Source organism: Amblyomma americanum, chromosome 1 (assembly GCF_052857255.1).
Source record: "Amblyomma americanum isolate KBUSLIRL-KWMA chromosome 1, ASM5285725v1, whole genome shotgun sequence".
Lineage (NCBI taxonomy): Eukaryota > Metazoa > Arthropoda > Arachnida > Ixodida > Ixodidae > Amblyomma > Amblyomma americanum.
Window position 1 is genome coordinate 105,854,094 of NC_135497.1, and position 26,932 is coordinate 105,881,025.

At 48.1% G+C, this 26,932-nt stretch overlaps 1 protein-coding gene across 1 annotated transcript in view; it reads right to left on the bottom strand.

Moving 5' to 3' along the window:
• Window positions 1–1,066: 1,066 nt before the first annotated feature.
• Window positions 1,067–26,932, bottom strand: part of LOC144113396 (forkhead box C1-B-like) — a 117,975-nt gene continuing 92,109 nt past the window's right edge. Inside the window, exon 5 of the mRNA XM_077646438.1 lies at window positions 1,067–8,161. The gene's annotated coding sequence lies outside the window, so the exon portion shown is untranslated. The remainder of the gene's footprint in view (window positions 8,162–26,932) is intronic.

The following is a 26,932-nucleotide window of genomic DNA, read 5'->3' on the forward strand; positions in this document are numbered from 1 at the left end:
GAAGCCGTTTTCGCCCATACGTTACGCGTCCGGGAGGGTAAAAGTCAGAGGGTAAATGTGCGCCGTCAATCGCCTGATTAACTAAAACCACTTCATAAAATTTTATTCTTTGAGTTGGTGTCCATGGTTTTGGTGAAAGCTTGGCGGCCGAATTTTAGAGCACTCCGTTTGGTACAGTTATCTTAACATGGGGGCGTGTGCCAAAGTATCCGCCTCCAAATGTTCCACTCAGTCTGGGTAATCGCGCTTGAAAGCCGGTGACGGTGAGCGCAAAACTCCCTTTGGCGTTGTCGTGTTGTCTTATTCTCTACGTTTTCGTCTTTTTTTTGCGCTCGTTAACCATAGATACGTACCAACTAGCCCAACTTCTCACGCAGCTATAGCGTTTGGCGTTTCGTCCGCCTATGGCACATGAAGAAATAGGTGGAGTTGATTTCTGTTTTCCTTTAACCATAGGTTAGCGAAATCGAAGAAACGCCACGCACAATTGTTTCGTTAGATTGGGGAGGAGTTTCGCGCCGATCGTCACCGCTTTGAATGCGTAATTACGCGAGCTTAATGAATACTAGGAGCGAAATATCTTGGCACATTTGCGTGCTAAGGAAATTCTGCCATACTCTGCCAACTCTGACAATTCTGCCAAGTAATACTGGAATAGAACCACCTCCAACTATGCAATATAAACATACACGCTAACTGAAGCGGCTAGGAATAATAAAAATTGACTGTAGCTAATAGGTTTAGGTTAGGTTTATAGTCATAGTTAGTTATATTTATATTGAGTTTTATGACGCAAAAGCAGCTAAGGCTATGACACAAAAGCAACATGGGGTGTAATGGGATGTATTCATTGTAAAATGATGTAATATATCTTTTTCTTGGCTCTTCAAGTTTTGTACACGAAATTAAAATGTGGTTTACAGTGAGTTCACCACGACACATGTCGCGGTTGGATTTGTTTTGTTTCGTCAGATTTTAGTGAATACTGCGTTTTTAAAAATTAAAACATCTAATATTGAACGACATGCGGACATACGGACGGACGGACGGACGGACGGACGGACGGACGGACGGACGGACGGACGGACGGACGGACGGACAGACAGACAGACAGACAGACAGACAGACAGACAGACAGACAGACAGACAGACAGACAGACAGACAGACAGACAGACAGACAGACAGACAGACAGACAGACAGACAGACAGACAGACAGACAGACAGACAGACAGACGGAAATTTGGCGTACTATAACCTACACGCGCTACATATCTCTTCATCACGTTTAACATGTGCTTTCCCCCTCGCCTCCTGCATGATCAGTGCCTCTCATATGAGCCGGAAATGGCAAAGCCATTTCCTTTCCCTCTCTCCTGCCACTTCCCTTCTCCTCTTACTAGCTTTTCCGCCTATCCAGCTTAGGTCGCGTAGGTCACGCCGGAGTGCTCTGAGTCGCGGAGGCTGTGGCAAGTGCAGTGCGGCGTCACAGCCGTGGTTACTTAACACGGGGCATCCGCCGGAGCTCCCCACTCCACGCATCACGGCTGAACGAGGTGGCCACGCTGCTCCCATTGAAAAGCGAATGATCTCAGAGGCAGTGATGATACAGGAGGCGCTGGTTTTTACTGCTTTTTACTGTTCGGTCTGAAAGAGCGATTGGTGGAAGAGATACGCCCTTGCTTTCACATGGCCCTTGCACAGAGTGCAAATAGGTACACATTATAAATCCGCTATTCAGCGCCACCTCCTTCTGCTGCTCTGGTGGGATATTTAGAGAGATTTTTCGCTCAGTGCGATCCGTGATCCGCTTGCGCGAGGACCCAACTGCGCCTGTGCAGTTGTAGTGCTCCCAGATAAAGCCATCTCCTCATGCGCAGTTGGTGCCTCTAGAAAGCGCGTGGGAGCGGATCGAGCGGATCTCGGTAGCGAATCACATCGCTATGCTAAAACTGTAGTTTTAGCCTACCGCGACCCGCTTATACAGGAACGTAATTGCTGATGCGCGCAGCTGGTACGTGTGCGCTTGCGCCTCTCGCCTACGCCAACGGCCCACGTGCCGCCTTTACGCGGTTAGCGGAGCATGGGCAACCGGCGTCTTGCAGAGCCGGGTAGCGGACCGCGCTATGCAAAATTTTTATAATCGCGATTTTGCGCAACGCGAACTAGGGTGTGCAATTCTGATCCGCTGAGTCCAGTCAGGCGCAAACTGTCACGGCACAGACGGGGCGCATGACGCAGGCTTCCGACGTATTTTTTCGCCTCCTCCAGAGCGGAGGACAAACAGAAATTTCGCGGGCGGGGGCTTGTCGGCCTGGCATGCGAGAGAAAGTGCAGGAAGAACTGCGCATACAGGAGTTGTACACGTAGCAGCAGATACACATATCTGCCTACAGCAGAAAAGGGATTTCTCCACATAGATGCGAGGACATGGGAGCATTCACCGGCACAACACCTCTTGGAATTACACTGCGTCGGTTTTGAAAACTCTGCCTGAAGGGCAGGGGCTGCCACTTGCCCTTCTACACTGAATGCACCGCGATCTCGGTCCCCTCCTTATAAAAAAAACAGCCTGATTCTTGGCATTCGGGGGCTAACGAAATACATCTAGAGCCTACAGATTACGCTGAGCGCAGTGAGCTATGCGTAACAACACGTTTGGGTTAAAGTTAATAGAATGAATGCGCGTTAATGATATCGTAGCTGAAATAAAGAGGAGTATTTGGAAATACGGGCGATATGCCATGAGTTTAACAAGCATACGAAGATATATGGCTTAATAAGTGAAACTTCGTTGAAGGAAAACCAACCAGGCGATGACAGAGAGTCAGGCGGGTAAGTGAATAGAAGTGGTCGCTGCTGGCACAGTACAGGGCCCACTGCAGATCAATAGATGTCTCTTTGCTTCAACGGATGATGATGACGATGATTACAAGTTAGCGTTAGCTCTCCGACACATCAGACCACGTCAGAGAACGCAGAAGCATTCTAGTTCAAGCCATGGTGTGACACGCCAACCCTCCGTTGCTCCCATTTTTTTAATCACAGCCGTCAACATATTAAGGCTAAAGAGTCGTCTCCTTACAAGGATTCACGTTTATTTAAATGCAAAAAATAATGGTACAGTTTACTGCAGGTTTGTGAATTCGCGGAAATACGGGAAGCTGTACACGCTTACACTGCGCGGATAAAGGCTCCTAAGTTGTATGGTTTTTGTTCTTGTCGCTGGTGCGTTTTTCACTTGTTCGATATACAACCTTTGTTCGTAAAGATTCGAGACTGATTTCTTTTCTTCTCTAGTAGCGATTCCCAAAACAAATGTTGGTGCGTATGTGTAGCGCTATCTTTTAGGGCTAACCTGAGCTATTTATGTTGATTGCTGTGGAATTCGCTACATGGCACTACATGTAGAAAAATACGTTGTCACTAGTCGTCTGCGCATTCTACTGTGAGTGAATGTGGAGAGATGGACGTCCATCTCGAACAGCGTGTAAACGTAAAATTCTGTGTGAAGCTTGGCAAGACAGCCACACAGACGTATCAGCTTTTTCGTGACGCTTACGGCAACGAGACATTATCGCGGGCGCGAGTATTCGAGTGGCACAAGAGGTTCACTTCGGGGAGAACGTCGGTGGAAGACGACACAAGGCAGGGGCGCCCTTCAACCTCACGGAATGAAAACAAAGTGGCTCGGATCAGGTAAATCGTACAGCAAGACCACACCATTGCAGTCCGCATGCTATCAGATGCTCTCGACAATAGTAAGACAACATGCCACCAAATTTTTCGTGAGAACTTGGAGAAACGAAAGCTGAATCCCAGACTTGTGCCGCACTCCATCACACAAGACCAAAAGGACACGCGGGCGTCAGTGAGCGCTGATTTTCTCTCCGAGGCAGAGAAGGATTCTGCATTCGTCGACAGCATCATTGCTGAAGACAAAACATGGTGTTTTCAATACGATCCTCAAACAAAGAGGCAGAGCGCCGAATGGCGGTCCACAAGCTCTCCGGCGTCGAGAAAAGTGCGGCGACAGAAGACCAAAACAAAGACGATGCTGATAGTTCTTTTCGATGCCAGAGGTGTCATACACCACGATTTCGTCCCACAAGAGCAGACGGTGAATCAGGAGATTTATATCCGCGTGCTCCAACACATGCGTGATGCACTGCGACGCCGTCGCCCTGACTTAAGGGCATCTGGAAAATGGAGCGTTCTCCACGATAACGCAAGGCCGCACACTCCTCTCACCGGGACAAAATTTCTCGCCAAGCACAGCATTACTGCACTTCCCCTCCCGCTATTCTCGCCTGACCTCTCCCCACGCGATTTTTTCCTGTTTCATCGTGTGAAGAGAGCCCTAAAAGGTCGCTGGATGGAGAGCGTGGAGGCCATTCAAGACGCCACAACAAAGGAGCTGACAACCCTGCCAAAAGAAGCGTTTTCCAACTGTTTCCAAGACCTCAAGGAGCGTTGGAAGCTGTGTATAGACTGCAAGGGAGACTATTTCGAAATGATGTTGCACAAATTATTTCAACGTTAAAAGCGTTTTTTTTATGAACTCAGTCTCGGAACTTTACGGACAACGGTTGTACTTGATTGCGATACATATTTAGCATAAAATGCACTACCAAAACTAAAAGACAATTTCAGTTGTTTCGCTTGAGAAAAGGCTATACTTACGCAACCGAATCCGCATTCTCACTCAAACACTGAAGCTATACAATAAGGGAGTAATTATTCATTAGCATCCACCCAATCGCCGACGTATGGCGACAGAGGAAAGCTACACAAATTTGTATTTGAAGAAAAATTCATCCTGCTCAAGGGGGGAGGACGAATTTTTCTTCAATTACGGAGTTTCAGTGAGATTTATATAGCCTTCCTTTGTAGCCACATGGCTGCGTTTGGGTGGATATAAGGAGTAATTACTCCATTATTACAAATCTACTCCCCTTTAGGGGATTCGTGTAAACATTGGACTATGACCATATATGCCAACGACGAAGTTTCCACTTCCCGACATCCCTATATATAAGGGGGGGGGGGGGGGGGGCATTCGCAGCACCAACAATCCTTTCCTCTCTATTCCTCACAGAGGGAGGTCCATAGGAGAGAAGGAGAAGGTTGGAAAGGATTGCTGGAGAAACCTGGCTCCGGCTTGCTGCACCACAATGGGGATTCGGAAGAGGGACAGGCCGACAGTGAAGATGGGAACTAATTTTGCAATAATCGGCCATGAAATGCACGCGCGATGCCCAAGCTTATCACTGTCGTTATATGCAAAAAGGGCACCAGCAGATACATGTTAGGATACACATACGCGCACGCACACATCCTCCATAAATACGTCAAAGACTGAGGATTCACTCAATGAAGGTAGCCTTCGAATTCTAAACTTAATGGCTCAAACAACTTGTCTTGGTCCCGCTGTGCTCCAAGACAAGTTGGTAGCGTGGAGAGAAGACGCACCAGAAGTTAACAAAAATATAAATATCCACGAGTGAAATCGGAGGGAGCTACTGTGTGAGGCAGGAATTAGTGGATAGCTGCTGATTACTTCATCAGGCACCCGAATTTTATTTTATCAGTTTTTTTTTTTCGGCGATCAAAATTTTAGTAGAAGAGGGTTGTTGCAGTTGACCTCCATGAAAATGCGGCCGCCGAGCAGGAATTGAACCTCTGTCCTCATGCACAGACGCAGAGTGTGCAGTTACCATACTGAAACTATTTGGCTGCGCAACTGCTTCGCGTCGAGAAGGAGATTTCTGGAAACATAACCTGGGGGCTGGCACTAAGCATAACGAAGTTTCTGTTTTCTATTTCCTTCTTGACCAATGGAATGGAGATTAGGCATGGGCCGTCGCACCAACTGTTAGTAACGACGTAAATTTCTGGCGTGCACAACGACAACGACGATCGTCTAGATGGACAATAAACCCTGTCCTTGCTCTCCGGAATCATTGCAAAAATTCATTTCAGGTCGAACAGGTGTTGGTTGAAGAATAAAGTACATGGAGAAAAATGTCGTTCGTAATTGAAGTGCGTCCACTTCCTGTGAGGTTATAAATAAGTCAAGGTCTTAGTCAGCTTTGTGGCAATTAAATAGCTGTAACAACACCAATCTCACCGGTATTCCCATGCTGCTTTAGGGCCGAATCTCTGTCTCTGACCAGTACCTTAACCACCATGTTCTTCCATTAAAAAAATAAAGGGGGATGAGGGTGGATTGGGGAAATGCATCTGGACCTTGGGGAAGAGTCTCAATAAACTGAGGTTTGAATGCAAGTTCATTACGATTAGTAATGGCGAAAAGAGGGCTCCACCCGATTTGCAATAGCGCGTCTAGGCTGTGACGACATGGAGAACGGACGCGCTCTGAGCACAAAGCTTACAAAAAAAAAAGAAATTTATCATATTCGATGACGCGTCATAACCGTAATGATGACCAGCAATAATTAGTGTCGTCATCTAACGCAGCTTACAATACTTGTGCACGAACACAAGACGCTCAGAGCCACCGCCTCATTTACGACGCTGCCCTCCCTCTGAGGTCATTTTTTTTTTATTTATGTCCACGCAAACTAACCTAACAGAATGTCCTATTACAGTGTTGAGTTTTATAGTTTTACTACTGTTTTTATAGATCCGGCTCTTACTGTCGACTCCTCGATAAGTTAGTCCTTTAGAATGTTATTAAATCTTGTTCGGATGCTTACTACTTTGATGGTTCTCTCATATTACTTTTGATAGTGATCAGTCAGCCCCTTGTTGCCACGTTTAAGTTTTGACGTAGTAAGTGCAAAGGCACGTTCTCACTGACGAGTCACGGACGTTGTTTGGCAAGCTTCAATCGATTCGTCTCGCCAGTGCAGCCCCAGACAGGCCACGAGCGACTGACATAGCGAATCGACCAAACTTGTAGCACGACGTCCGTGACTCGTTGGTGTGAACGCCATTTCATGAGCACAAGCGAATTCAATAATATCGTGGATGACTGGGCAAAAGAACTAAAACATGAAAACCAGAGTCCAGAGGAGGGTACTGACGAAAATATTGACATGTTGGGACTAATACAGCGCTTTTTTTCATACTTTGGGTGGCTTCCTCACTGAAATAGTGGGAAGCGTTTTCGGATCCATACTGAAGGAAAACCAGCGCACAAAGCGCGCGACGAAGAAGGCGAACCGACACACACGGTGCTGTGTATATTGCTTGGTCTTCATCGTCCAGTTTTGTGCGCAGGTTTTTCTTCAGTATGGATCCATACCGATTAGCCCCCGCCCACCATTCTTCTACAGTGTGTTTCAAGAGCCATGCGTTTCATTTCCAGCATGTGTGCCGATTTTTTCTTTGATGAGTTCCCATCTGCGTTACGATAACAGTTTTATATCCTTTCATCGAATAAAACTTTCCTGAACTGAACAGCTCAGAACGCTATAAGCATTAAGATGTACCCTTTATACACGTAGCTCTCGGAGTAATGATATAACTTCCACAAATACGCGACTGTGCGTGACCATCTGCCTTAATTGCGGGCAGCTCAGTAGGAGCAGGTTGACAAGCGTTCGACTCGTGCATTAAACGTTTCGTTCAACTCAGGCGCGGCTGTCGCGTTCATGGAAAGCACTGCAATGGTGTCATTTATCCACCTGTCGATAACATTTACCATATATGCTTAGGGGTACCGGAATGAGGTTACGTATTAAATTAATGACTATGACAGAGTTTCAGTATGGCGAACCGCTCGGATAGCATTGGAAGGGAGAAAACGCAGGTATGTCCAGAGGGTTACAGTCTAAATTTAGCTTAATAACAAAATCCTCAGTAGGACGTCAGTAGCTGTACTTTTCGCAAACCGCGCAGCAGTCAATGCAGAACCCCACCATGCTAAAATTTGTGTACTGCCTTCTTGTTATTAACCTCAGAGCCGGCTGCTGCTGTAGTGGAAAATGCGTCACGAAATCGTGGCCAAGGAGCACTCGTCGCTCTGTAAAAGTCTCCGCATCCGCCAGGCCAAGGCGCCGGGTTGGTCCTCCACTGGGGCGCTTGCCGGGCCGCCGGGCACTGGGTGGGCCCGCAGCTTTCGCCACCGCGACGATCCAGAGCCGTTGCGACCCCCGGAAAAAGGGCAGGCAGCATCGGCAGGCTTCGGCCCCTTCCTGAAACACATGGAAGGAAGAGAGCGCGGTCATAAACATCGGCCGTCTGTCATCGGGAACGAACAAGCGCGCGAAGCAAACCGCGTTCAACATGAACGCCGGCAATTAAGTCGGTCTCGCGCGACAACAAGGAGCCGTCATGCGTCTCCGGCGTGGCATCCGTGGCACGCGCACCCGTCATGTTTCACGCCCCCCCCCCCCTCCGGCGACCGGTGTCTATGCCGCCGCTGCAGCCGCACCTTGCAGCCGGCGGCCGCCTGGGAGCGCAACTGCTAGGCGCCCGAAAAAGCCGCCCGCACGAGGTGAGCGGCGGCGTGATGCGGGACAGCGCGAGTGAGGCTGACAAATTAGCGGAGCGCCAGCCTGGTGTTCCCGCGAATGACGCGGAGAAAGAGGGGAGGAGGGGGAAGAAAGGGGCAAGGAGTGGGGGGGAAGAGCGCGAGCGCGGACGCCGCCGGGCGCTCCTTCTATTTCGGGAGGGCGCCAGAAGAAATTTATATTACGCCCATCTTGTTTATGCGACGCCGTTGAGCCGTGCCACTTCGCCCGCAAGGCCCGCTCTCTCTCTCTCTCTGCCGCTCGCTTCATTTTTTTTTCTATTCAACTCTTTTAACCTTTTTCCCCTCTCCTTTCACCATCCCTCTCTAGCTGCCTTTTCCTCTCTCTTTTTTTTTTTTTTGCTATAGTTTCCTCGCGCACTCGCGTCGCCTCGAACCCCAGCGCGCATCTTTGTCTGCGAGCGGGCACAAATCTGCGGCATACGGCCTCGCGGGCGTGAGAGGGTGCCGGACGGCGGTTATTTTCGTAGCGCGCATCTCGGCCGCGCGCAGCGCACATGGAGCAGCAGCCGCACGACGCGCGGCGCGAGCCGTCCACGCGCCACGCATCCGATCCCTCTCGTCGGACGGACGGAGCCGCGCTGCCGCTGCCGCACGTGGCGCGATAAACGCAGGCGATCGTGCGCGCGCCACGCTCTCTTCGTGGTCGCGCGAGAGAAAAAGTGTCGCACGCGTGGCCAAAGATGTCAAAAACAGGATGCGGCAAAGTAGCGCAGAAATGACGGGGCAAAAAAAAAAAACTTGACCATTGGCATTTATATACATTGGTGATTCGTTCAGGACGGCATGATTTTTCTTTTCCGCGAGGCAGCAGTACCATTGAGCTGACAGCCACGAGCGACCTCATCGCAAGAGATGTTCACCTACGTTTGCTAGCCTTGAGGCATCAGCATTCTTACCTATGTCTTTTCAGGTAGCACCTGCTATGTATGGAGATCGAAGAAACGTAAAAAAGCCGCAAGTAGTGCACTACGCGAAGAGATGGTTCCACAAACCCCTTCGTGCGTGTTCCTGTGTGGTTTAGTTCCAGGTAGTTTAGTTTGGTTTATGGGGGTTTAAAGTCCCAAAGCGACTCAGGTTATGAGGGCCGCCGTAGTGAAGGGCTCCGGAAATTTCGACCACCTGGGGTTCTTTTACGTGCACTGCCATCGCACAGCACACAGGCCTCTAGAATTTCGCCTCCATCGAGATTCGACCGCCGCGGCCGGGGTCGAACCCGCGCCTTTCGGGCCGGCAGCCGAGCGCCATAACCACTCAGCCACCGCGGCGGCCTTTATGTGTGCGTGTGTGTGTGTGTGCGTGCGTGTGTGTGTGTGCGTGTGTGTGTGTGTGTGTGTGTGTGTGTGTGTGTGTGTGTGTGTGTGTGTGTGTGTGTGTGTGTGTGTGTGTGTGTGTGTGTGTGTGTGTGTGTGTGTGTGTGTGTGTGTGTGTGTGTGTGTGTGTGTGTGTGTGTGTGTGTGCGCGTGCGTGTGTGCGCGCGCGCTTAATCGTTCCAGCTGTTAAAATTGCGTAAGATCGTAAAACATCTTTATAAGTTACGTTACCATTGTTGAACAATTTATATGCGATTATGCGATCAACGGCACACGTGGCGTCAGTTTATTGTATGAAGGTCCCAGCACTACCATGTAGCGCGGGTTTCGCCGCATTTAGTCACAACTGCTCGCGACTGGTTGCGCTGTTAAAAGCGCTTGTGTGTAATATGGGGGAAAGATACCCTTACATAGCTTAGTGAGTGCACCTCTAGTATATTTTCGGAACAATAGAGTGAATAAAATCCTTGAACGAAAGCTACTCTTCGAGCGAGCTTTTTATTTTGAGCATCAGAATACAGCGCTGCTAGCCGATTCGTGCTGATTATGTGTCCTCAAATGTATGCAAGCTTAATAAAGCAGCCGAAATGTATTGTTCGCTTGATCACGTAACACGGAAAAGCGAAAAGAAAAAAGTAACTGACATCAGCGATGGCCGGAGACAGATATATATACAAAATGGCTAGAAACGCGCCTCATCATAGACTAATGCGAATAGAGGCGGCACGGGCAACATATTCCGCAAGCCTAATAAACTATCCAACTCCACCTAATTATTTTGAAAATTCTTTGTTTTGATCAGCGAAATTTTCATCCCAACAAGTGCATCGAGCTGCTGGCGCGTCGAACAGCTAGTGAACAAGGAAACTAGTACGTGCTTCAAAGAATCCGCGTGTCTAAACTAATTTAAGCGGTCCGTGCACCAAAAAGTACGTGAAGCCAAAATACTGCAATGAACACGACTTTATCAACAACATTTCTTTGGTTTTATGAGGTTTAACCTCCCAAAGCGACTCAGGCTACGAGGGACGCCGCAGTGAAAGGCTCCGGATAATTTCGACCGACTGGGGTTCTTTAAGTGCACTCATATCACACAGTACACGGGTCTCTAGCATTTCGCCTGCATCGAAATGCGACCGCCGCGGCCGGGATCGAACCAGCGTCTTTTGGGTCAGCAGCTGAGCACCATAACCATTGAGCCAACGAGGGGGCTATCGAAAAAGTTCGTGTTATTTCTGCACCAGATCATCCGGCCCAGAGGTTCTCGTTGATGTTGTTCACTATAAAGTCGCGGCAAGTATCCCAAAAGTACATAACTGTGACATTAGTGATCGGTGCAGGTACTGATTCTTGGCTCCTTTCCATGCCCTCCGATTGACATGAATATTGATGCCTTAGAGGTTGTCTTGCACTGACAAATTGCACCAACCCTATTTACGATTTCGCATCAGAAAAAACCTCTAAGGCGAAGGCAAGATAATCGCTGGTCATTAAGGGCAACTGTGAGGGTTTTGTAGCGATAGCTATATCACGGTAGCATTTCGAGCCTTCAGCGTGGCAGCTGATCACGTGGTTCCTCATGTGGTTGGTCACGTGACCAGCCACGTGGTGCGGAGCAGCTGCTGCTGCCGGCGGCGCGGCGCGCCGGCGAAACCGAGCTGCCACAGCTGTGCGCATGCGCCGTGTCAAGTGGGACGAAGATGAAGAAGGAACGCCCAGCGAAAAGGGAGCGGCGAAAGGACTGACTTAGCAATGCAACTGAGCAAGTTCCACTCGGCCAGATGTAGCTATCGCGTCACTCCAGGTTTAACCAGAGGTAAACCACCGCCAATTTTTTTTTCACATTTTCTTTTATAATCACATCACATGCATTACAGTACGTTCCGTGTCACCGTACAAAACACTGTTTTTAGAAATATCGAGTAGAAATATTTTAGAAAAGCAAGAGCCAGGAATCCGACGAAGTCATAGCAGACCAACTTATGACGTCACGGATACTGTCACTAAAGCTAATATGTGCGCGTTAATTGGCTGAAACTGGCAACTTTAAGCGATAGCTTGAGCCGTTATTTGTGTGAAATCAACAAAAGCAAGCTCGAAATTTTGTCCTTAAGCAAACGCAGAGCGAATATCGGCAGCCTTGCATCCACTGACGTCACATACGGAATGTTGCCCGTAGAAATTGAGGGCAAGAAATGGGAAATTCTAACATTAATTTGCGCTGCAACAAAACACCGCCTCGCGGCGAAATTTGGCACAAAGGAGTGAAAAACTGCGGGAGACGTACTGTGCAAGTTTCAGTAAAATGCGAGGAAGTGGAAAAAACGCAGGATGTCAAGGGTAATAATGTATTGGATACCAAGAGAAGGCAAGGGTATCAACGGGGAGTCAGAGAGTCAAGTGGGCGGATGAGATTTTTATGTTTGCGGGGATATGGTGGCCGCAGCTAGCACAGGACCCCGTTAATTGAGAGAATATGGGAAATTCCTTTGTCCTGCATAGAGTGTAGGTTAGGCTGATGATGGTGGTGATGATGAACAGACAGAAAATCTACCGATGCATCATTACTACAGCAAGCCTAAACCTCTAACTCGAATTCGCTTTGTTCAGCCGCAGTCTCCTCTTTGCCTCTGAACTGTTCTTCACTCCGCCCGGTCAACCTGGCATGAAAGTGCCTACTTATCCTGCACTTCCTTCGTGAGCTTCCTGTGTGTCTCTCTCGAATGACAGTGTTACACTAGCATATTTATATGTTACTATTCGTAACCAGTGAAAAAAAAAAGTTTCGAGCACACATCCTTGGAATGTAAGACAAATACGGCTATCAAAGAGCCGAGGGTTATCCGAAATACGAATTGTGCCATTGTGATAAACATTCGTTAGCACATTCAGTGGAGGTAAACAATGAAAACGGCCATGCAAGAAGATGTAATTCGGTAAACGAAGTCGCCGTGTAAGACGTTTAAGACACGGCTTCATAGTGTTAACTCTAACGCTGTTCGGGAACAGCGTTATATATATATATATATATATATATATATATATATATATATATATATATATATATATATATATATATATATATATATATATATATATATATATATATATATATATATATATATATATATATATATATATATATATATATATATATATATATATATATATATATATATATATAGAGAGAGAGAGAGAGAGAGAGAGAGAGAGAGAGAGAGAGGGAAGCCACCAGTCATCGAAACACTCTCAAGGTTCGCTTACACGCAAAACATAAACACCCACGAAAGCAGCAGATTGGACAGCGTCGCCGTAGCTCAGCTGGTAGAGCACCGGACGCGATATTCGGAGGTCGTGAGTTCGGATCCCAACGGCGGCACGGTTTTTTTCTGCTGCTTTATAAGCAGTTTTCTTTAAACAAATTGATTGGCAATACAAATTTTAAAAAATTTGAAACATTCCCCTATGCACCTTGGTTTCGGTGACTGTTGGCTTCCTCCATATGTTCGTCAAACGAGCCCCTCTGCTAATTATATATATATATATATATATATATATATATATATATATATATATATATATATATATATATATATATATATATATATATATATATATATATATATAAACTCGCCGCATATCTGTGGGATCTTGAGTAATACTTGCGCGTGCAATGTAATTTGTAACTGTATCCGTGCAAGTAACAATACTTTGTTATGTGGGTGCGGTGTAAAAAAAGTAATAATGATTACATTTTTTCAACGTTTTGTTTCTACCAGTTGCCTCTTGGTTTATTTTTTATTTATTTGAAAAACACTGCAGGCCATACAGTAGGCCCAAGCAGGATGGGCATAAACATGCACACAGAAAGCCATGAATAAAGAAGCAAAAGAGGTATAAAGTTCAAGTATAATCTAACAAACCGAGCTCCTAAACAAGAAAGTGCACTTGAAAATACAAACTCTTAAGATACAGAAACGAATTCAACAATACAAGCTATGAAAATACAAAATACGAGTATACTGAAATATAACTCTGAGAATAAGGTGTTAACAATCAACTGCATCAAAAGAATCAGCGCTGTTGAGAAGGCCTGGCGGCAACTTGTTCCTATCTTCTAGAGTCCGCGGTGGAAAAATGATGTTATGCAGTTCTGTGAACTGTACAAGAGAAGGGTGGTTATCATGGCAGGAGCTCTTCCACAAAACGAGCTAAGGTTTCTGACGCAGTGAAAAAGAATTAAATATAAAGAAAGCACATTGGAGAGTTCATCCCATGTCGCAGAGCACAAAGCGGCCGGTCTTCCACAGCAAGCCCCGCATAATACATATCGAAGGCGTGGGAAAAGACACTAAAGAAAAATAAAAAAGAAGCTTTTCGAATATACACGTGTCGATTGTAGCATTCTCATGGCAGGCAAAGTGAGCAGAACTAATCTGAGTTTGTATTTCGGAGATTGTGAGGCGGCCGTCCACTTTCGATTCTGGACAGAGGCGCAGAAAAACCGACGGCGCGACCGGTTGGCGGATCAGCCGGCACAAAAAAAAAATTAAGTAAAAAGCTAGAGCTTCAGCGGATGGGGTTACAAATCCTCCTGTGTCCCCACGAGGGTGGCGGCGGGCGGACAGGCCTCCCTACGTTCACAACAGGCGGTCCCGAGTTCACACCACCGCCGAGCCCCATTCTACTCTCGTAAGCAGGTGGACGCTGTCGAGCCGCGTGGATTGAATCAGGCTCGCCCTCACCGGCCCAGGGCGTCCTCGAGCGGGATTTTTGTCGCCCGCTCTGTTTTCCTTTTTTTCTTATCTTAAGGCTCCTCTAACGATTTCTTTTTTGTTATTTTGCCCTCTCTTTCTTTGCATCCCTCCTCTCTTCGTCTTCACTCCTCTCGAACTTGGCGCTGGTCCTTATTGTGGGCGTTTTTTTCTCTTCTGCTCTCGGCGCTCGCCACTTTTGCGTCTCCGATTAAACTCGACAGCGAGAAGTTCGGGAAGAAGCAAAAGAGCAGCGGCCAGAAGGCAGCGGAGAAGGTGTTTGCGTGATGCCCAGCTCTCGAGAGCCGAGTGGCGAGGGGTGGGGGGTGATCTGCTAACCGGAGAAAGGGAGCCCGGCGCGCCAGGGAAATGGAAGTAATACCACAATGCCCTGCGGTTATTTTTCCAAGAAGGAAGCGTGGAGGGTGGCAAAGAATAATAAAAGGTTGACGGGCAAGGCGATGTTCCATCCTACCGATCCTCAAGTGGTTGCCACTCGGCTGCTGGGGAGACGAGGGGAGACCCCGGGATGTTGATCTAAGGGGACGGTTCGGGCGCGCGTTCCGAGAGCCTGCCAACAAAGGGACACGGGCGACCACGAGAGGGAGCGCCGGGGCCCTTCTTTCGCGCGCCGCTACGAGTGTCAGCAGAGTCACCAGCGGCGCCCGAGTTCGCAGCTTCTATTTACCCAGCAGCCGACTCCCCCCGCTGCCACCACCGACGCGAGAGCGGTCGTGGGTTCGCGCGAGCCGGCACGTAACGCTCGTCGTCACGTGGCCCCTTCGGCGACGCCAATTTGCAACTCCGACTGCTCGGGCACGAGTTGTGCGTCGCCGGCCTTGAGCTTCGCTCCTCTGTGCTCCCTTGGGCAGGAGGCAGCGTCTGCTGCTTGCTTTGTGTGTGAACCTCGCCTAACGAGTTGCCAAAGAGAGGCTAAACGTGCGTTGAAGCTATATACCTAACCTGCGATTTCGACTCATTGCGCGGGGTGCCTACTTCTCAAAAGGACTACAATTAGCCGGCACAGCACTCAAACACATTTTATTGCCACGTCCAGAAAGAGCGGCTTTCAAGGTAAACCGAGAAGGAAAACAAAATATTAAAAAAAGTCTGCATCTTAGCACACCCGACATCGTTGCTGGTTTCATGAAATTCATGCTTACGCTCGCTCGCCATGCTTCGCTACGGTTACTGCCTGGCTTAGCTTAACACGTGGTCAGCTTTTGCGTACATCTGGTGCGTACCGGTGCCAGATGTGCGAGCAACGCCGTTGTAAGCTGTCCGAAGTGGAGCAATGAACAAATGTGGTGTCGCAAAGGCGTGCTTGTAACCGATGAGAGTACCGTCAACCGAACGACAAGGTTTCTCTTGTGTGTTGCACCAGCCTTCTGTTCACTATATACGAAAGCACGCGGACCCTCTCCTATTACTCTAAGGCTTTAGTGTAATTCCCCAAGGTAGGGTAGGTTTCAATCAAGGGAGCAATTATTAGTTAGCATTCATAGTTGTACAGCTTTCCTTTGTAGTCGTATGGCTGCGCTATTATGGATGCTAACGAGTAATTACTCCTTTGGTCCTATTACTATCTTTGAAAACTCAGCACCCAAGGAGCACGTATCTTGAAAAGTCGCCATGCAGCTTCAGTCTACCATGGAGAGACATCTGGGATTTTGGCTCAGATGTGAAAGGTTTATATGCGCAGTGTTCTTTGCGAAAGCGGTAAATAAATCTTTGCAAGGGGGCATTGGTAAGGGAATCGAATCTGAGCTGTGACAGCGACACAGAGAATGCGCATTCGATCTGTCTTATAGTTTAAAGCAGTGCGGCTATATTAATGTTCGCTTTCAAGAGCAACGAGCAAAACTATCTGCTTCGTCATTATCTCCGTATCGAAACTTCAGATGGCGTTCCGATGCTGCGTTCGCTTTACACTCACTGGGTCCCGCGCTTGGTTAAGGAGTCAAGCTTTACCAGTCCCGATCAATCTAGTAGTTGTCTGTTGCTAATACGGATCCGAAGTAATTGTCATGATAAACGAGCAAGCCTGCTTTATCCTAGCAGCATATTCGAACTGCATCGGCAATATGCAGCACGGGTATACAAAAAGAACCGAAAGAAACGCCATTTTTTGTTTCCTTCGCACTGAGCCCTATCCATGAATCCCAACCTTTCAGAAGCCAGGCATATCGAACCCACAACAGCAGATCTACGAGCTTCACTCCCATAAGCTAGCTAACATGCAAATCCAGCCCCCTCCCCCTCTAGTCATAGACGGGCAGTCTCGTCTCGGGCGTCATCTACAGACCTCGGCCGTCTACGGGCCTAAACCGACAGTGTAAGTCCCCCCCTCCCCTTTCGCAGACGGTGGCTTGAGTCGCAGCCCAGTGCGTGCCTCCCTCTTGCGCAGTGTCGGCTGGCCTCAGGTTTTCGCGCGTCGTCGGTCACGGTAGTTTCCTCAGGCGCGATGAAGCGAGCGGCGTGACCTAATGGCGCGGCCCAGGAGACGCGCGTATAAAACGGCCGGCAGAAGGAAGTTAGCCTCCTTTTAGCCCCGGCAACGGACGCTCGCGCACGGGCCTTGACCCCGGAGCTGTCAACCGTGGTTCAAACTCTTGTCATCACCGGCTTTCCCCTCCACGCGGATCCAGGGGCCCGTGCGGTGCACTGCTCGCGCGCTACCAAAATAGAATCGGCGACCAATCTCGAACGAATTCGTGCCAGGCATGCTTTTTATTGATTAGTTGCGGCGCGCCCCACAGCGCATCTTTCCGTTCTCCTCCCTCTCCCCTCTCTCCAACCTCTCCCGACTGTCTGCGCTTGCGTGCGCGAGGACCTGTACTGCGTGTGATGTCTTTCATCCGGCCACCGAAAGCTCTTTCCGTTCGGGCTCTTGTAAACTTCACCTGTCAGCGCCGAACATCTTCATGCCGCAGAAGGATCGACCAAATGATAATAAGCAAAACAGAAGCACGTGTCACTACCTCTGTTCTTTATCGTTTTAGCTGGTTGAAATAGTTCGACGCACCGCACCGCGGGTTAGTTTTGTTTGTGGCATTTGCGTTGCCTCTTTGCGGTTTTCCGAAGGAACTTCTTTATTTATATCAAAAGAGTCTATAAGAGCAGTGTAGCCTAAGTAGCAGTGGGTTAAAGTTCAGTTCCAAATCAGAGAGAGAGAGAGAGAGAGAAGGGAGCAAAAGAGGAAGCTGTGTTGAAAAAGTGCTAAAAATGGATTTTATACCACGTCATGCCAAGTATAGTACTAAATATGCAGCCCCGAAAGAGCAAAGTTTGAAAAACGCTACGAAGTGAAAAAGCACGAGGCCAAAATGGACGAATGAATGAAAGAAGAAAGCTGCGAACATTGTTCTTGCAGAGCAATTACTAGAACGAAATAGCCGCGTAACTGTGTACCTACCCAACTTATGGCACATGGAAAATGTTTGAATTAGAAAGCAAAAAAAATACTGCTCGACTACCCTTGACAGCCGCTACGCCACCGGTGGCCCCACTTAAATTGCATAAATGAGATACCAGCTCAGCAACCCTTTTCGAGTTGTCCGCAGGTCGTTGGTTTTTCTGTTGAAAAGGATTTTGCCATCAGAGAGTTCCAGCTCGAAATTTTCGCGCGGAATATCACGTGCAATTTTCGGAGCATACTGGAGATTCCGCAAGCAGGCTTTCCTGCCGTAAAATTATGCCTTTACTATAATCGTGCTCACGTAAGGTGGCTGTTGGCAGACGTGCAACCTATGCTCATAGACCATTTTTCGTGCTTCCTGGAGACTTATTTCCCCAGTAATACAGCTGATAAAACAATCTAAAATTAACTTGATATCTGTTCGCCGTCGAAGGCTATAAATGAAAAATTTATAGAACATCTGCCCTAAACTGCTCCAATTTTGTTAAATACCTTAGAATGGACAAGCAATATCGCGTAAGTTATCCATCAAACAGTCAAAGTTAGCAAGCAAGCATTTACCACAAAGCAGGACGACAACTTTCATCGGCAATTCGCTGTGCGAGGAAGATTGCTTGGAGAACTTCGTATGTAGTTCGCTTTACTGCGTCGACGACTTAGTACACAGTGAGGCACTTAACAAGCGATGGAGTGCATGCCTGTGCTAGGTTTTCGTTGTGACGTGCCATTAAACTGCTCAATATATTTTAGCAAGTGTTGCGTTTAAATGGATGCCTAAGAGCAGAGTGGGTAGGCGGGCAGGTAAGTGGTGATGTATGACAAATCAGGAGCCGAAAAGGGGGATATCTTAACTCCCGGTTGCGTTTTTCTAGTAGACAAAAAAGGAACGAATTAACTGAGAAGGAAAAATTAAAGAAGGATATTAAACACCTCCCCGTCCAAGAGCCCCTTCATCGCGCTTAACTAATGTACGAGCGTACGTTAATCACGTTGGAGGCGTCGCGGAGTCATGAGCACTGTTTACCATTCCATTTCACTTGAGAGTCATGTGCACTTGACGCAGTGACATTACAATCAGCATATGCTTGCCCTGGTTGTTCGTATACATCTGAAAAGGAAACAAATATTGTGTTACCCTTTTCAAAAAACTTCGCATGTTCCCAACTTGGCATGCCGGGGGGGCTTCGATTCTCAGTCGACCCACACCTCAGATCAAGACTCCCACTCAGAATTCCTCGCCACCTGGAAATCTTTTATCACCCACTTCGCCTAAACGCAGCATTTACAAACGGCCTGCGGTACCGTTTCGGTCAAGTGAACCGCCCGTTTTGTGGCAACTGCAGCTCGAACCAAACTCTGGAACACATCCTGCTTGAGTGCCCTGCGTATGCTGACGAGGTGCGTACTATGAACATTGCATGGAGAAGCTCTCCCCAGTACCTCTAGCAATGGACAGTGTTTTAGGTCTCTTAGCTTGCGCTAGGCACAGAGACATGCGATGAACTTTTTATTTGCATATTTAAACGATATTGGACATCTTGACAAGCTGTAATTTCACCGTGCATGTTATCCTCATACATTCTTCACGCTGTGAACTTTGTTAGCCTATTTGTCGGACTATGCACTTCATCACTTCATATGTAACGTCTTTATTCGCCGAGGCACCTTAGTACGCATTTAATGGCTGCATTTTGTCTTCTCACCTTTTAATTTGCTTCACTTTCCTCTTTGCGCACCGCTCTCCTTCCGCCTTTACCTCCCAATTCCCTTCCCCGCGCAGAGTAGCATACCAGCGATTTTTAAACGCCGGCTAAATTCTCTGTTTTTCCATTAAAGAGCTGCCCTCACCCTCTTTAATTCGAATGAGAAATCAGTGCGGTGTCAACAAAATAAATAATAAAACAGCGAGTGTCCATTAGTGATTTACATTTGCTACAAGAAGGGGGGGGGGGGGGGGGCTGAATTGCTTTATTTCTTTGACTTTAATTTGTGCTCTCTACTTGTTTCCTTTCAGTTTAGTTTATAACATTTTGAACCTGCGCACAGACTCTTTCGCGTGTTGGGTAATGAACTTAGAGGTGTCACGACTGCATCACGAACACAATAAACGTGTTAGCTGAAAGTTTCATAAATCACGTTCATGCCTTCCCTTTTCTACGAGATGTGTGGCGAAGTTAATTATCGAGCATAAATCAGCGCACTCTTTTTTTACGCGATCTGCTCCCACTTAAAGCAAGTTCAACGCGTCCAGCGGCGTTTCTATTATAATTAAACTTCTATCATCTTCAAGTAATAAGTTAACACTCGCTGTTTCATCAGGCACTGGAAGCGCTAATTTCAGGTGATCAAATCACTCAAATTATTTTCAGTCACAGTGAGGCCTACTTTCAACCGTTTGCTTTTTTTGGACAACCTAAGGCAAGTTTATTTTATCGACCGGGATGTATAAAGGCGGAAGAAATTCAGCCACGGGTATATGTATGATCAGAGGCAGAGAAAGTTCATCATTATGAATATTTCTGCAAACAGTTTCAAGATAGCACGTGACCACGGCAGTTATTTAAGGAATGCGAATGCAGCAACGGCGCTTTAAACAAAAAAGAAAAGAAAAATACTGATGTTTAGGATAGCAAGGCCCCCCTCTTGCCTAAACGGTTGCTGCTAGGGGGGTTGCGGCGTCCTGCGACAGACTTCCGCGATAGCAAAGCTATTTCGGCTCTAAGTCCAGGGTTGTCCATTCGGCGTTGACCCGAAATAACGGCAGTCGGTAGCGGCGCTCGCATTATCCCGATAAAAAGCAAGAAGAAATCAGAGTAGCCAACCGCTTCAGCGATCGGTCTTGCAGGGTGTCCTAAATGACAAATGGAAGCGTCCGATCGCTCATGCGGCATGTTTTAGGTTGCCCGCTCAAGCGGCGAGCGAAGTTTTTTCGACGTGTCCTCGGTACACGCGCGGTACACGTCGCCCGCTCGCTTCGTCGGCAGCCGCCGAGTTTCTTTTTCGGCGGTGCGGAGCCCACCGCGCGCGCGTGAAAGACAGCCGGCCAAATAAACGCCGGCAGGAAACTGCGCGGACGATGCCACGCCGCCGATGATGAAGTTGGGTCGCGTTTAGTCGCACATCGAGCGGAATCCGCGTCGCTGGGCCGCGGCTGCAGGCGCACGGGGCGCGCCAGCTATTCCGAGGCCCCGCGCTGCCACACGGGCCGTGAAAGCCACCGCGTCTCTCGTCGTGGAACGCTAAACAGCGCGCGGGTGCAGGTCTCTCGCGCTAAGTTTTTTTACACGCCAATTCATCAGGCTGCGTCACTCGGTTGCCTAGTCACGGTCGCCATCCCTCCGGCGACCCACGGTTCCGCGGGGTGGTCGGACCACCGGAGCGCGATGGTCGACGCGACGTCCTCACGCGACGCCCACCGCACGAAACTCGGGGCAGCCGCGCGGTTGACCATATTTCGGTCGCCTGCGCAGCGGGCTTTGCTCCCTGGGCCCTGGGTGCTCTGTAGCGCTCGCCTGCCTATCCGGGCAATAGGAGAAAAAAAAGAGAAAGAGAAATAAACCGACGTTAAGGCGTCAGATTTCTTCGAAAGCGAGAAATGTGTGGACCTCGCTTCCTTGAACCAGTCTTTTTTTTTTTTACATAGTGACGTAATGACCAAACAAAAGCCGTTGAAACTTGGACGTATTGTTGCGCGTGCGCCATAACGAAATATATGTTCTCTGGGTACCTTGGCCCTCATAGCTTTCACAGCAAAAAAAAAGAAAGATTATGTAACGTCTACGGGCATCCACTTGCAGCACGAATCGACGGAGAAAGCTGTATGAGCTCACACTCTACAGGGAAAATAAGGAAATTACGAAAAGGTTGAAAACACGCACAGTATCCCTAGACAATGTAACTATCCATGCAAGCAATCCCTCAGAAAATTAACTAGGACGAGGCCTTGACCTTTGCTGCGCAAGAGCCATGATGAAGTCATGCGGCGTTCGGCTGCAGTGCACGAGTCCGTGGGTTATATTCCGGCCTGAGAGGCCGAAATTGGTTGAAAGCGCAACGCGAAAGCGCCCATGGGATTTCGCGGCAATTTAAATAACCTCAGGTAGTCGTAATTACTCCGGAGCCCTCTATACTAAGCCGAATAAAATTTGTTGACAATTACTCATACCCGTGTCTTTCACCACAGGCCTTGATGCTTGCTCCAGAAAGATGATAGTACAGTATTTAGCGTCGCTCATGTTGCCATCATCACCCGAGTGCAGAATTACCCGATAGTTCGCAGGCCACTTAAGAGTTAAATGCCAGGATAGATAAACGCAAGACGAGACTTAATTTGCGTGCGACATGCCATAAATTTTTGGGCGAAAAGAAAGGAGGACGAAGAGTTCTTGCGGCACTCAAGGCTGAACCCCGAATTTAATTTGACCAGGCCGTTGCTTTCGTTCGGTGCCAGTGGAACAAATACTTTTCTGGCAGCAACGCTACGTTAGCGCTTTATTTCAACCATTTATTACATTTTTGTAATTCATTTTGCAACAATTTATCACGGGTCCTGGAGGCGATAAGAGAGCTGTCGCAGGTAGTTTGAGTGTGCCTGGAGGCCAGTGTAGAGAGTAGTGTTCACATTACACATGCCTTTATCTAGTGAGGCGTGCACTGACACCAAAGAGAAAGACCTGTGAATTCTGTATCCACATACTCTGTGCTGGAAGTCAATACAAAATATGTGCTGGGATGCAGAAAAAAAATAAAAAGAATGGCGCACTTGTTTGGGCACCTCAGGTGCAAAAAAAAAAAGAAAAATGGCGCAGCACTTAAATTCCCGGTCTATCTCGTCGCAAAGTGTGAAATTCCTGCAAAGCAAACCGAAGGACGTCATAGCTAAATGCACTGCCGCAGTGAATGAAATAATGATTTACGTTGATTCATTACAACATATAACACGTCGCACAACTCCGTTTTCATACTCCTTTCAGTGTCGCGCTGAAGATATGCGAGAAAATCGAGGGCGCAGAATAGGAGAGGAACAGGACAGTGCGGTTTTCGCCTTTAATTGTATGGTTCGCTTTACCAGCTCTGATGCGGTGTGCTTTCGTTTAGGTTTACGCGACAGCGAATTCATCTCGTTCGGTCGAAAAGCCGTCGGCGTAGTTAGTAGTCGGCACCGCATGTCGGAAATAATCTGGGGCTGCGTAAAAAAATTCGTATCACAGTAATTTGTGGTTCTAGTTATTGACGATTGATTGGTGTGTAATAGGCGATGACGTGTTAATAAAATCATTGCAACTGATTAATTAAAGAAATGAAAAAAAAATGGGAAAAGGGGGTACAAAGGTGTTAAAATGCTCAGAATAAAAAAAGCCATTGCTCGATGATGGTAATTAATAAATTTAGAGTAGGTAATTGATCAATTATTGAATTGAATCAATTGAAAAAAATGAAAAATGCGTTCAAAGGTGTTGCCAACGGGCAAGGTGTCGCGCCGAACGGGCGACATCGTTCCGTGGACTCCCTGGCAGCACTGCAACACGCTGTCGCGTTCCACTCTTAAAGGCGAAGCTTAAGCTTCCTCCAGTTTGTGATTATGGTCAGAGCAACAACGAGGAAGTGTAGAACATTCCCAGCTTTTTTTTTCTTTAATAGGCCGCACAACGTTCCTTCCCATTTGCCGAGAGAGGTAGCTGAGTGTGCGATATTGATTACCACCCTCAGCCCTTTTGCACCGGGTAGGACTTGACTGTTCGTTCAGCGAACACAAGAGATACTTCGAGCTTTCTTTTACGGCGCCAACTTCGGCATCCGCTGTATTTATTTAAAATAAGGCTTCTACGGCAAATGAGAAAGTAATCCCAATAGCGTTGTAAAAAAGGATATGCTTCAGCTCAGAATGTTATTCAGAAACCAGATGTGCGCAGTAGGACCCGTACGTTGGTTACAGCAGCTTGTACCTAATGAATAGAAGGAAGGAGTGAGCTTCGGATCTCACATACCAGAGCTAAATTCTCTCAACGCCTCAACATCCCCCCCTCCCCCCCCCCCCCCCCCCCCACACACACTCATTCGTCCGCGAAAGAAGAAAAAGATAAATGCAGCAGATCCTACCATGGCATAGCCTATTACTCGTATCACTTCATTCACCCATTCTACTGCCTGAACGACTATATATCCCACTGCCTTCAATAAAACAATCATTAATGGCTACGTCAGCGCTTGTTCTTAATATCTTGTAGCACAAGCGCTCTCCTGCACCTGTACGTGGCGCCGAGCTGCTCGTTTCCTCACCAAAATTCTTTTCGCCGCCTCTCGAAGGGGCAAAGCAAATCGGGCTCCCAGTTAGCCTCGCCCGTGGGCACAAAGGCCGCCTTTGAGTGCTCGCATTCTGCGGCGCCAGTGCGCCTCCGCAAGTCCCGGCGCGAAAGTTGAAATGGTGCGACGCGTAGCAACGCAGCCGCTCCGCAAACGAGGCGGCGGCGGCGGCGATTGTCTGCGAGGCACGTCACGCAGGCGCCGTCGTAATAGCGCGCGAAACCCAAAACGCAGCGCAATTACTGATTGCAGCAGGGTCAAGCGATCCTTTAGCGGCGCGCAGCGCCGGGGCCTTTGACGGAGGCAGGCTTTCAGCGGATAGTGTAATCTTTCACGCGTCCTAATACGACTGTCACTCATTGTCAGAATTCCGACGCTCCCCGCGCAGCGAGCACGAGCGTGGCGTCCCCCCCCCCCCCCCTCTCTCTCTCAGTGGGAGCCGTCGACAGCTCCAAGACGGCGGCGGCAGGCATCTGGGCCGGCTTGCAGCCTCCCTCCCGCACCCACTCCGCGGCCCAATGTAAAAACCAGATGTGGCGCTTCATGGGGACCCCCTTGTTTTCCATATACCCCTGACTCGCCTCAAGTTGGAGGAGCTGCCAGGGGCGGAATTTCGGGTCGGTCCCCCCCTTTCCTCTTCTTTCCAGCAGTCGGAGAACACAAGACAGGCTTTCAGTGTGCGACCCCAGGGCGACCCATTTTGCCGAAGCGCGCACGCGAGCCAGCGCCTGCGCTTTCCGAAGGGCGGACACCGCTGCACTGTGCGGGTGCCACGCACTGGCTCTGCAGCGACCCCCTGCTGCCGCCGCCGCCAAGTTCACGCCTCTTGCGGGCCCAAGAGACGGAGCAAGGGGGGAAAAAAAACAGAGACCAAAGGAAGTGCTTATGACCCTGCAGAAAACGGAAGGCACAGCCGCAGCGGGGAAGTACGTGGATATAAGAATTGAGACGAAAAAAAACGAACGTCATGACCACCCAATTACAGAAGAAGGATGAGTGGATGCAGAGGTAAAAAAGTTTTCAAACGTAAGAAAGCTGGAGACTGCAGTTTAACGTGCAGCAAACACAAGGTAAACGTTTATGTGTCCAAATAAGCGTAACGTTACAAGGAGAACTTGGAATGAAGAAAATAGGCAGAATGCAACGCATGTCCATGCTTCAGCTTTCCATAAGAAATGCACGGATCTAATGTTTCGCCCACGTTACGTAGTGGTAAGCTGGTGAACACAGAAGTGAGATACTTTGCGGCACCCATGTCTATTTTCTTAATCTCATCTAAAAAGATTCATTTGTACCTTATTCATCGTCATCATCAGCCCAGCCACGTTCATTGCAGTCAAGGCATCTCGCATATCTCTGCAATTAACCCTGCCTTGCTGCGGCCACCTAATCCCCGCAAGATTCCTCATCCCACCTTGACTTGCATCCGACTACAGTTACGCAATGCCTTCATGACTGCTGAAGTTTCGACATAATCAAATGCTTAATCAAACGCTGATCTATGGAGGCTAAATATAGAGGCTGGTTGTATTTGGCACATTTCCTCATGACCTGATTAATGATTTTCAGTAACCATTCGTATTTTGTTCAATTTTTGTAGAGATACTCTTTTGTTTTCAGCCTGCGATTAAAAGAGATTTCACGCGCTCAGACACGTTTCGTTCGAACCCCAGGTGAGTTATTCATGAAATTAAGCCACCGCGGTGGCTTTGGTTCGATCCCGTCCACGCGATCACATTTCGATGGAAGCGAAATGCTGGAAGCCCATGTACAGTGCGATGTCAGCGCACGTTAAAGAACCTCAGGTGGTCCAAATTGTCCTGAGCCCTCCATTACGGCGTCCATCATAGCCTGAGTCGCTTTGGGTCGTTAAACCCTATAAAATGAAAAATCATTAATTAAATTAGCACTAATGCAAATCAGACCATAATGATCAGATGATGTGTTGTCACACACATACCGCTGTTGGTAACACCACCATTTCAGGAGCCCTTGACACTTCCTCTTATATCGTATATTGTATCTAACCCCGTTCGCACTGTTCCCTTAGAAATTGTCTGTGTACCCGCAAATAAAGCAGACATTTAACGTTTCTGTCGCTCGTTTATGTCATCTTCACCCATTGCTCAAAAATTATTTACTAAAACCACCCGCTTGCCTGAAAGCTGAGATTAATCTGCGCTTTTCTATTCAGCCACACCGGTCAAGGTTCGCCCTCCCTAAGTCCGGGTTAAAACCTGGGCAGTTACTGAACAATGTCTAACGCGACTATCACAGACACCATCTTCAAATCCGACCGCTGGGACAAAGCCGGTTCTGTTTAGTCTGCGCATTAGCCTCCTTAACGAGACGGATTATTCTCTGAACAAACAATCAAGACAGAGGTGGGGTGAATAAATTTTCATCCTAACGAATAGAATGGCGCATTTTCTACGCGATTTCAAGATTTTGCAAGGAGGTATGGGTGCCAGCACGGGAAAAGTCTGTTCTGTCATGCTGATGTTAAGCTAAGCCACATATCCTTGTAGTACACCTTGATTGCGCCTTTGTGGTGCGAAAGCAAGGTATTACGCGAGCGACAAGCGACACCTTTCACTTCGCTTTAAAGAGTGGAGCTTTCTTAGTGTCGAGGAAGGTTTATTCTG